The following is an 11,747-nucleotide window of genomic DNA, read 5'->3' as shown; positions in this document are numbered from 1 at the left end:
CATGCTCTTCTCACATTGTAAGCTCTTAGAGGAAGAAATTGGGTACCTATCACTTCACCGCACACAGAAAGACATTTAATCTGTTTCTTAGCCCAGCACACGTGGCTTGATAGCAAAAGGCATTTTCCTTTTCGCCTTCTCATATTACAGCAACAATTTTGGCTCCTGGAGTTCTGTAGACTCCTTTTTGGCAGGAAGATTAGACCAAGAGCTGCATTAAAGATACAGTTCTGTACCCTCCAAGGTATTAATAGACGGAAATCATGTCGGAGCTTCCTAGAGCAGAACCATCTCTGCAGTCAGAGCTGTGAGTCTGAACCAATTCAGGAGAAGTTGCTGCTTATGAAAAGAAGACTCCTTGAGCTTATAAATGGATTTTTTTTTTATGAACTTCTTGCCCTGCTTCTGATTTCAGCACTGGAGCATCCTGGATCATGCTTCTAACAAATGTGTTTCCCAATTCAAAACTTGGGCTTCTGATAAGAACCACTTTGACTAAGTCCTGAAGTCTATCTAAATAGTAGCCTATTTCATATGGACCATATTTCTATTAAAACACTATAACCCTCTTGTGTTCCTCTACCACTTGCAGAAAGCCTTAAGGAGTAATAACTAATTTAATAGCTAAAATAAATGCTTAAATCCATTGTAGAATCAGCTGCCAAGTTCTTTTCCCCTAAAATTATAAAAGCAGGAACTGAAGACAAGGAAATCCATAAGGCCAGTGATTTCAGCGATATGGCAAACTGGCCAACACCGGGAGGGTTAATAAGCACCGGAAAAAAACCTTTTGCAGTCTCAGAGTGTCATCAACCAAGGAAATAAGGAGCCACAAATTAGGGGGGGAAAAAGAAGAAGAAGAAGAAGAGAAGGTTGAAGAGAGGAATAACAGTGAGAGCAAAGAAAACCAGGAAACCGAATTAGACAATTCTGTTGAAAATGTCAGCAAGGATGATGCCCAGTCAGGTAGTCAACGAAAGAGAGCTAATAAACACAAGTGGGTACCACTGCACTTAGATGATTCTAAGACCAGAGAGTCAGGAGAGACCTGGATGCGCAACAGTTTTCAGTGTTAACCTGAACCAAATAAGTCACCCCATAATAACAAGAGAAATGACACATGAAGTTGGAGGCAAGACAGAGAAAAAAGAGATGATCATGACGAAGCGTCCAGTGTAAGGAGTAAGGGGGGTAATATCCAAAGTTCCTTAAAAGGCTGAGGGAGAGGACGAGGATAGGGAAGAGGAGGAGGCAGAACTTTGATTATTTGTATGACTTCACGGTGAAAAGACAGACCAACCATTTCAAATAGAAATTAACACCATTATGATGGATTACTATGACGATGGTACGGGTGTACAGGAGTATCCTGTGGAAGAAGCATTGCTTAAAGAGTATATTAAACATCAAATTGAACATTACTTCAGTATAGAAAACTTGGAACATGACTTCTGTCTTCAGAGAAAGATGGATGAGCAAGGCTTCTTGCCTATTTCCCTGATTGCTGGATTTCACCGTGTGCAGACTCTCACTACAAAACTTAATCTCATTTTAGAGGCCCTGAAGGACAGCACAGAAGTAGAAGTTGTGGATGAAAAAAATGAGGAAAAAGATAGAACCAGAAAAATGGCCAGTCCCGGGCCCTCCTCCCAGAAGTGTGCCACAAACAGACTTCTGTCTGCTGATCCATTGTCCAGAGTTCGTGCCAGGCCAAACCCCTCAGGGTGATGATCTACTGATGGCCTGGATGTCATCTGATGGGCATGTGCAGTGGAACAGGTGACTCACTGAAATGCACTGTAAATACTGGAACAAACCGTGCTGCAGAGATGGAAGCCACCAGAGTGCCTTCTGTGTGACAGTGTCTACTGCCGACCCCCGGGCAACATGACAGTGGAGGTGACCAACTCTGCCACAACAGGAGACAGAGACAGAGATGGCTGCTGGCATTCCAGGAGCTGCCTGACCTTTTTCGTGTGACTGGACTTAGGCCACGTGGCTACTTTTATTTACCAGGGAAGCTAATTATTATCACTGTGGAAATACTGCAAGGTTCAGTCTTTTGTTCCCAGGAATATGTACTTGTATCCAGGTCAATAAAGCAGAGAAAGAGAAGACTGTATAGCATTTCCCAGCATGCCAAGTCCTGGCCCTTGATCTGCTCTTTGCCATGGTGAACACTGGGTAACTCACGTGTTAAGATATTTCACGTGAGTCAAGTGTGGTGGCTCACACCTCTAATCCTACCAGCTCAAGAGGCTGAGACAGGATTATGAGTTCAAAGCCAGCCTCAGCAACTTAGCAAGGCGCTAAGCAACTCAGTGAGATTCTGTCTCTAAATAAAATACAAAATAGGGCTGAGGATGTGGCTCAGTGGTTGAGTGCCAAAAAAAAAAAAAAAAAGATGTTTCACGTGGACTGTAAGATTTATTAATGTGGACATTTAAAGGGTAAGAAATTGAAGAAATAAACAAGGGTATTTTTTTCATTACTCTTCAAGATGTATTTTTTGACACATCAGTATAAGTCCTGCCTATCAGAAAAGCGTTAATGATGGACAGTTTCACAAGAAATTTTTATCTTATATTTCTTTGTCATCCCTGTGCTTCTAATCCCAGCAAGCAACTTGGGCAAGGGTTTTAAAAGTTGAAGAAATGTGACATTATTAGTTTGCTTGTTTTTTAAAGATATAATATATGATTGTAAAAGTTAGATTTACTTATTGTATAAACTTGGTCCAAGATGACATTTTTAACCAGCTTATGAACAATCATTGGTAATTGTATAATATAGAAAATACTTTTTCCACAAGATATTTAATTTAGGTCAGTCAAGTTGGTGATATCTGTCATATAAATTATGCATTATAAATAAAATTACAAGAAAAAATCATAAAAAATTCATTGTAAAAAAAATAGTAATAAGGGCTGGGAAATGCGGCTCAAGTGGTAGCGCGCTCGCCTGGCTTGCGCGGGGCGCTGGATTCGATTCTCAGCACCACATAAAACAAAATAAAGATGTTGTGTCCACTGAAAATTAAAAAATAAATATTTTAAAAAATTCTCTCTCTCTCTCTCTCTCTCTCTCTCTCTCTCTCTCTCTCTCTTTAAAAAAAATATTAATAATAGCAAGCCATACTTAAGCATTTAAAAATAGATTACTGGCTCTCCTAATGAATCTCTTTCCTGCAGAGTTGGCCAGAAAAGATATTTTAGATGTCCCACAGAATTTTTTTTAATCTAGGAAAATCAGAATAAATGACAGTCTAAATAGTGCCAAAACATTTGGATGAAGTGAAAAACTTTCAGTCAACTAAGTCTTATCTATACCACATCAAGACATCTCTTTGAAACAGGCATGGTGGCACAGGCCTATAGTCCAAGCTACTCCGGAGGCTGAGGCAGGAGGACCCCAAGCTTGAGGACAATATAGCAAGACCCTGTCTCAAAATAAAACAAAAAGGGCTGGGGACGAAGCTCAGTGAAAGAGTGCTTACCCAGGAGAGCAAGGCCAAAGAGGGAGGGAGTGTGTGCTTTGGGGAGTTGTTCAGAGATTGGTGCCATGCTGGAGGCCCACAGGCAGAGCCATCAGGTCACACAAACAAATGGGCTACTTGGACAAATAACAAGGACAAGGAGCTCAAGTACTAGCATGTCGTGCTACCCAAGGACATAGCAAGACTCCTCTCTAAAACCCATTTGATGCTGAATCTGAATGGAGGAATCTTGGCTTTCAGCAGAGTCAGGATGGGTTTGTCATACAATCCGTGAACTAGAAACTCACATCTCCTTGTTCTGACAGCCACTACCCAAGAAGCCGAAGAAATGAAGCTGGCAAGCCACTTTTCAGCCTCAAGCTTTACACAGCTGTTCTTACCTGCTAACATCTTTCTAATAACATGATTATGTCGGCTTCTTGTTTTCCACTTTGATCCTTAAATGACGTTCAGTGCACTGCTTGAATGTGCTGGTAACTAGGAATAGAGCCTCCACCACCATTGCCCTGTCAGATGAGTTCTCTGGGGACCCAGCCTCAGCTGGTTGTGACCCCAGAAGCCACAGTGTGCTTGTATCCAGCAGAACACACTTGGCAAATGAAGCATCTGAGAATTAGACCGCAGTTGTTACAGGGATTGTGTAAACTTGCTGTTTTGTTTTATCCCGCTGGGTGTTGTATGTAGGGTGACTTGTGGATTTATGTTTCAATGTATTGGAAACTTTCCATTTTATTTCAGAAATCTGTTCCGTACTAAAGCCTTGATTAAAGAGGAAGTTTTTATAATATAAAAAAAAGAAAAAAGGGCTGGGGTTGTGGCTTAGCAGTAGAGTGCTCGCCTAGTATGTGCGAGGCCCTGGGTTCGATCCTCTGCACCACATAAAAATAAATGAAATAAAGGTATTGTGTCCAGCTACAACTAAAAAATAAATATTAAAGAAAAAAAATGATCCAGGTGTGATGGCGCACCCAGCAGTTCAGGAGGCTGAGATTGGCGGAGCATGTCCAAAGCCAGCCTCAGCAACAGCAAGGCACTAAGCAATTGAGTGAGACTCTATCTCTCAATAAAATACAAAATAGGGCTGGGGATGTGGTTCAACAGTTGAGTGTCCCTGAGTTCAGTCCCTGGAACTTCCCTCCAAAAAACTTGTGAGGTACTGGGTATGATCCCCAGCACACAAGAAGGAGGAAGAGGAGGAAGAAGAAGAGAAGGAGAGGGAGGAGGAGAAAGGAACCACCTGTTTGATCATTTCCTACTGTGTGTGTTTTTTCTTAATATTGATATGATGTGCCTGGTTGGCATCAAGGCCATGTGTGTATCAGCTTCTGCTATGCAATCAACTTGACACCTGCACATATCATACTGGTTGGATAACATTTGGGGTGGGGTAACTTTGCTCTTCTGAACATCCCCTTCCTGAGACCCTGTCTGGGTGCCCTCTGCTGGTCCTGGGGACCAAAAACATGCAAGGTAACTGCCCAGTGATTGAGTCACTCTGCCACTCTTGTCTGTACAGACATATGGACATAGTAAAGGCACACTGAGGAAGGGCACAACCAAGTCTGGAATGGAGACAGCGGGGAGGTTTAAGGGGGACTTGGCAGACACCTCTTGAAGAAGGAATAAGAGAAATGGCAGTTTGTATGGTCTCCAGGAACCAAATTAGCAGCCAATTGTTGCACAGCCACTTCGCACATGCTGCATGGCCTAATGGAGAGTCCTCTCTCCTTGCAAATGTGCTCTCCTCTTGAGGAAGGTGTGCCTGGCAGGAGGTTTTCCCAGGACACAATGTTAACTTTCCATTTCTCCGTTTTAGCAACAGCCTTTGTCAACCTGGTAGACCAGTCTGTGCAGCCGTTCGGTGGCAGTGGTGACAAGAAGTGCCTCTCTCCCCTGTGTCACGGTGACCCATCAGTTGTCAGCTGCAGGAACCCAGGCAGCTGTCTTGTCGGCTCCGTCTGTCATCCAGCTCAGTACTCATTTTCAATTCCTTTAATCTTTCCTCCTATGGCAACCCACCAACCTTTTAATCCGACAGACACAGACCAGACAGAGAAGACATGCAGTGGGCCACCAACATATGAGGGACAGGGACTGTGAGAGATTCCTCAGGGTAAAAGAGTTTCGGTGGCCTGAGTCCTTGCCCAGGAATTTGGACACTTTGTGAGTGTAGTGGAACCACCCCGCCTTAAGAATACTCGGTTTGTGAAAATCTAAATTGACAAAACCAATACCTCCAGGGCTGGTTTTTACTTGTCCTGCTCAGCATTCAGGGAACTTCTATAATCGAGATTTATCTACTTCATCAAATCTCTTCCTTTCTGCAGGGTCACTTTTCATGTTGTTTAATTATCTCAAGTTCTCAGGGGCACTCATTCTTTTGATGCTGTGTCTGCTAATCTTCTCTAATGGTGTATCCATTCCTCATTTGAGTTCATCTATCTCAGGCGTGTGTGTGTGTGTGTGCGCGCGCGCGCGCGCGTGCACGCGCGTGCATGTGTGTATGTGTGAGAGAGAGAGAGAGAAAGAGAGAGAGAGAGAGAGACAGTATAGGATGCATTCTGTGAGTTCTGGTATGTGGAAATAGCCCCACACGTCAATTCTGAGTTTGGCTCTGCTAAGAGCCCCAAATGTGCACATGACTGTGATTAGTTTTTATGTTAACTTATTGTCTCTGAATTGTCCCAAATAGGAAGAACAAATTTGGATTCTGTGACTTTGTATAGTGCAGGATTAGGACTTTGGCTTTTCAAGGAGGTCCTGTTTTCCCCAATCACAGAGTCCTGACAAAACAAAATTCCATGTTTGGGGAGGTGGACAATGTTTCTTGATTTTTCTGGATGTAGGGGTACAGCCATTCTGGACAATGGGTTAATGCAGGCATCAGCTCCCACACCCTGCCACTTGAGAGTTGGAGGCTATGTCTCCTATCCATTGTGTCCAATAAACTGTTTGGGCTCATATCAAGGTCCACTATCTCCCTGGGCCACCATGGCAGCAACTTGCATGGGCACAACTCTTGTGTGAAGTCCCCTTAATGGTTGGCATCTGGGAGGTTCTCAATTCTCTTTACTTTGAGCTGGACCATAGATTTCATTTTTCCCCTTTCTTTCTTTCTTTCATAGATTTCATTTTTTCCCTTTCCTTCCTTCCTTCCTTCTGTCCTTCTTTCTTTCTTTTTGCAGACAGGGTCCCAGGCTGGCCCTGAACCCCTAGGCTTCAGTGACACTCCTGCTTCAGCCTCCCTAGTAGCTGGGTGTCCTAGTAGTGTATCACCATGCTTGACTTCAACTTTTTGCGGGGAGGGGACGGTAACCATGGACTGAACTCAGGGGCACATCCTCAGCCCTATTTTGTATTTTATTTAGAGCCAGGGTCTCAAAAGTTGCTTAGTGCCTTGCTTTTTCCTAAGGCTGGCTTTGAATTCACAATCCTCCTGTCTCTTCCTCCCAAACTGCTGGGATTATAGGTATGTGCCATTGTGCCCAGCTTCAACTTTTTAAAAAATATTTTAATCTACTTTTTGCAGAATGAGGGGAGTTCACATTAGTTCATTATATCATATTGTGAAACATAAACCAGGGTTAGTATTTTTTAAAAAAGATAAATCAGAATAAATATTTGCTATATTGTTTTGCCTGAGAGCTAAAATTAAATGGATTATATACAAGGCATTTGTCAGAAAAAAAGATGAAAATGTTATCAAATATAAGAAAAACTTAGTTTTTACCTTAATAAAATTAATCCCTGATTTTTCACTATTGGAAATGGAGGAAGAATCTCTACCTGGGGAAGAGTAGCCAGATCCTAATATTCTAAATTGGCGTATAATGTTTATAGTTCTTTCTTAATATAAAATTAATAGCTACTCATTGTTGAAAATATGACAACACCAGATAATTAAAAAAAAAAGTAGAACTCTCAGTTACTGGGCATTCAATAAATATAGCCTTAGTTTGTAGCATCTGCATGCATCTCCAGGACACTTAGAATCAATTTATAGAATTTTACCATTAAGGTGTCTCCTGAAACCTCAAAGAAAGATGAAACTTTTCTGGGGGTGGAGTGGAGTGGACTCTGGCATCAGGCTGATCTGCCACTTAACATTAGGCAAGTTAACTTCTCTGTACTTCAGTTTCCCTGTCTGTAAAACTAATAAAAGCCGTACCTATTTGAAGTTAATAAGTTAATAAATGAAAAGTTTCAGTCACATAATAAGTGCTATACAAAGATTTGCTATTTCTCATAGAAATAATTTTAAGGCTATAGTCTGCTTTTTGGAAGTTTGATAATACAAAAGAGTCATATCTGAGAACTCACTTATCTAATAGAATTTATTATGCAGGATGCTTGCTTCTTCTCTTGATCATGTGTTCTAGTAAGCTTTTTCATTGCTGTGACCAAAAATTTGAAAAGAACAATATACAGAAGGAAAAGTTTATTTTGGCTCATGGTTTCAGAGCTTCAGTCCATGGTCAGTCAATATCACAGCTCTGGGTCTGATGTCAGGCAGAATATCATTTTAGAAGGACTTGGCATAGAAAAGGAGCTCAGGATATATCAACCAGGAAGCAGAGAGAGAGAACTCCAGTTGCCAGAAATAAAATATAAATCCTGAAGGCACACCCCCAGGGACCAATTTCCCCCAGCCACACCCTATCTGCCCACAGTTGTTATCCAGTTAATCCATATCAGTGAATTAATCCACTGATTAGGTTAAGTCTCTCATAACCTGATCATTTCACCTCTGAACATTATTGCATTGTATCACACATAATTTTTAAATATATTTTTAGTTGTAGATGGACACAATACCTTTATTTTATTTTATTTATTTTATTCATTTTAGTTGTTGATGGACCTTTATTTTTTATTTATATGTGGTGCTGAGAATAGAACCCAGTGCCTCATACATTCAAGGCAAGTGTTCTACCACTGAGCCACAACCCCAGCCCCAATACCTTTATTTTATTTGTTTATTTTCTTATGTGGTGCCAGAGACAAAACCCAGTGCCTCACACATGCTAGGCAAGTGCTCTACCACTGAGCCACAACCCCGGCCCATCACAAAAAGATTTGGGGGGACACTTCATATCCAAACCATAACACAAGGTCTGCTATTCTAGAGGGACAGATTCAAAAGCATTATTAACATGAGTATAAACTCATGTTCAGTTTAGTATAGAAACAGATGCAAAGATACAGTATAATTAGACATTCATGTGCATATATGGGTTAGTAGTCAGAAATATTTTCCCTAGTTTTGCCCACTGAAAGGACTGCAGTAGCCATGAGTATATCCAATATCACAGCATCTGAGTGCTTAGGTTAGGTTTAACTATCTTATTTCCTTCATAAAGTTATTTTGTAACTCTACTGGAAATAACCATATTACTCTTCTCCCATGTTGAAGGTCATTAGTCTTAATGTTTGTTACAAACTCATCATCTTATAGATGATTTATTATTTTATTTTTTAAAAGCAGGAAGTGGAAATCAGAATCCCTTATTTATTCGTTCTTAAAGAACAATAGAGATGATTATAAAGCAACTACAACTTTAAGGTATGATGAAAGGACTAAAAGGTTATGCTTTCTTTTCTTTTATTGCTTTAATTAATTAATTTATTGATTTTGGCACTGGGGACTGAACCCAGGGGTGCTTTGTCACTGAGCTACCTTCCCACTCCTTTTTATTTTTATTTTCAGACAGGATTCCCTAAGTTGGTGAGCCTGGCCTCAAACTTGTGATCCTCCTTCCTCAACCTCCCAAGCAACTGGGATTACAGGTCTGTACCACCATGCCTGGCTCCAGATCATATTTTCTAAACTCTATTCTCCAAACAAAAGGAAAAAGGAATCCTTGAAGAAATGGCTGATTGTGGTTAGAGTTGAGAAAGTAAGATAAGTCTGAAGATCTTGTAATACCAGAAAGTAAGAAGTGCTGAAAAAGAAAAAAAAAAAGTTGGGGAGGGGATGAAACTTTGCAAAGGGAAACAGGAGCCAACCTGAAAGAATGCCAGTGGAAAAAATTGGAAAAATCTGAGCAACAAAATAAATAAGTGATAACACTGAGACATCTGAGTGCTTAGGTTAGGTTAACTACCTTATTTCTTTCATAAAGTTATTTTGTAACTCTACTGGAAATAACCATATTACTCTTCTCCCACGGCTGAAGCTCATTAGTCTTAATGTTTGTTACAAACCCATCATCTTCTCGATGATTTATTACCTTATTTTTTAAAAGCAGGAAGTGGACATCAGAATCCCTTATTTATTCGTTCTTAAAGAACAATAGAGATGATTATGAAGCAACTACAACTTTAAGGTATGATGAGAGGACTAATAATAAATCAACATGGCACTGCTCATTTGCCAAGATTTGGAGTGGAAATTATAAAGGGAAAAATGCAAAATTCCCATTAGCACCCTTGGAGGCAGTGCCTCTGCACTGAGTGGCTGGAATGTATTCGGGTTTTTCGAGGGCTTCTTTAGCAGCTTTTGTCATATCCTTTTCTGAAAGCAAATTCCCTCACTGCAAATTTTTGCTGTATCCAAATTCTCTGAAGAAAGGTGTCAGTAGTGCTACCAATTGGAAGGAGTTTTGATTTCTCACTCTCTTTTCTGGATTAAAAATAATTTCTCTGCTGTCTGTATCTGTTGGATATATGCTGGCAAAAGTTGCCTATAGAGTTCTGTGGTTTCATTTGTATATCAAAAGGAGTATAAATCAGAAAGTCTGAACTAATTATGTATGGTGGCACAAGCCTGGAATTTTAGCAACTTGGGAGGCTGAAGGAAGAGGATGGCAAGTTTGAGGCCAGCCTGGGCAATTTATCGAGATCCTTGGCAATTTAGCAAGACCTTGTCCCAAAATGAAAAAAAAAAAAAAAAACATAAAAAAGGACTAGAGATGTAGCTCAGTGGTAAAGTGCTCCTGGTTCAATCCCTAGAACCGAAAAAAAAAAAAAAAAACACCAAAAACTAGAATTTGCAACCTGGCAACCCCCAGATCAAATCTGACATATAAGTTTTTTGGGTAGGTCCCATAGAATTCAAAAAATTAAACAAGTTCAAATAAAAATCTGGATATAGTAGTTCTGACAATACAGGGCCCATATTTTCATATGACTACAATTAGTTGGGTCTGAAAGGGGGCTTCCTAATTGAACTAACAGGAGTCCTCCTCAATGCAGCAATGCTCTTCAATCCAAATTGTATGACACCTAGTTTGCCCTGTCCATGCCTCTGCAGCTCATTTGATTTCCAAGTCATGATGTAGAATATCAAATACTTTCTTGGTCTAAATGATTTTCTTCAAAGTGTCATACAAAGGAGAAAAAATAAAGATAGAAAGCAAAAGAAACCCTGTACAAACTTTGTATAAACTAGCTTCAAATCATGATTTTGCCAGGAGTGGTGGCACACACCTTAACCCCAGCAACTTGGGAGGCTGAGGCAGGAGAACTGCAAATTTGAGACCAGACTCAGCAACTTAGCGAGACCCTGTCTCAAAATAAAACATAAAAAGGACTGGAGATGGAACTCAATGGTAAAGTACTCCCTGGGTTCAATTCCCAGTACAAAAGAAAATGCCATGATTTTGTGCATTTTTAGAATAAAGTAAAAAAAAAAAAAGATCAACAATACTTTATCAGAAGTGGATCACTTTTAGAATAATACTCTCAAAGCTGTCAGCTAACATTTGGGGTTCTTAGTAAAACACTACTCATGGCAAGAAACAAAAGTCACCTCTAATCAGTGCCCCCATTCCTGTTGCCATGGGATTTTATGCAGTCTTGGTGACTGACTCTAAGTTACATGGTGAATGATTTTAACTTGAAGTGTGTGGTGGTTAATTTTACATGTCAACCTGACTGGATTTAGGAATGCCCAGGAATCTGTTAAAGCAGTATTTTCGGTGTGTCTGTGCAGTGTAGACTAACACGTGAATCTGAGTGAGCTAGGTGGGGAGGATCCACCTTCAATGTGGGCAGGCACCATCCAATCTGGGAGTCAGGAACTAACAAAAGAGGTGAATCAGTCTCTTCTCCAAGGGCTGGGATAGATTCTTTTTTTTTTCTTTTTTTATGAACAAAGAACAGAATTCACTGTGTTCTGGTTCAGCTGGCCAAATGCCCAGCCCCTCCTAACCCTGTGAAGTGAGATGGTAAGAAGACTTAAATAAATAGAATCCACTGGGAAATTAAATGTGGGCCAGATAGAGCATTTCTAATGGGTTTTCCTTTGCAT

General features: G+C 40.5%; 2 pseudogenes; both read left to right on the top strand.

The window, feature by feature from the left end:
- The first annotated feature begins 738 nt into the window (after positions 1-738).
- LOC143384397 (la-related protein 1B-like) lies at positions 739-1,739 on the top strand (annotated as a pseudogene).
- A 24-nt stretch (positions 1,740-1,763) lies between these two features.
- Positions 1,764-3,828, top strand: LOC143383208 (cyclin-dependent kinases regulatory subunit 1 pseudogene; annotated as a pseudogene).
- The last annotated feature ends 7,919 nt before the right edge of the window (positions 3,829-11,747 follow it).

The sequence above is a fragment of the Callospermophilus lateralis genome, chromosome 18, assembly GCF_048772815.1.
Source record: "Callospermophilus lateralis isolate mCalLat2 chromosome 18, mCalLat2.hap1, whole genome shotgun sequence".
Lineage (NCBI taxonomy): Eukaryota > Metazoa > Chordata > Mammalia > Rodentia > Sciuridae > Callospermophilus > Callospermophilus lateralis.
Note: the sequence above shows the minus strand (reverse complement) of the source record. Positions and strands in the feature narration are given on the sequence as shown.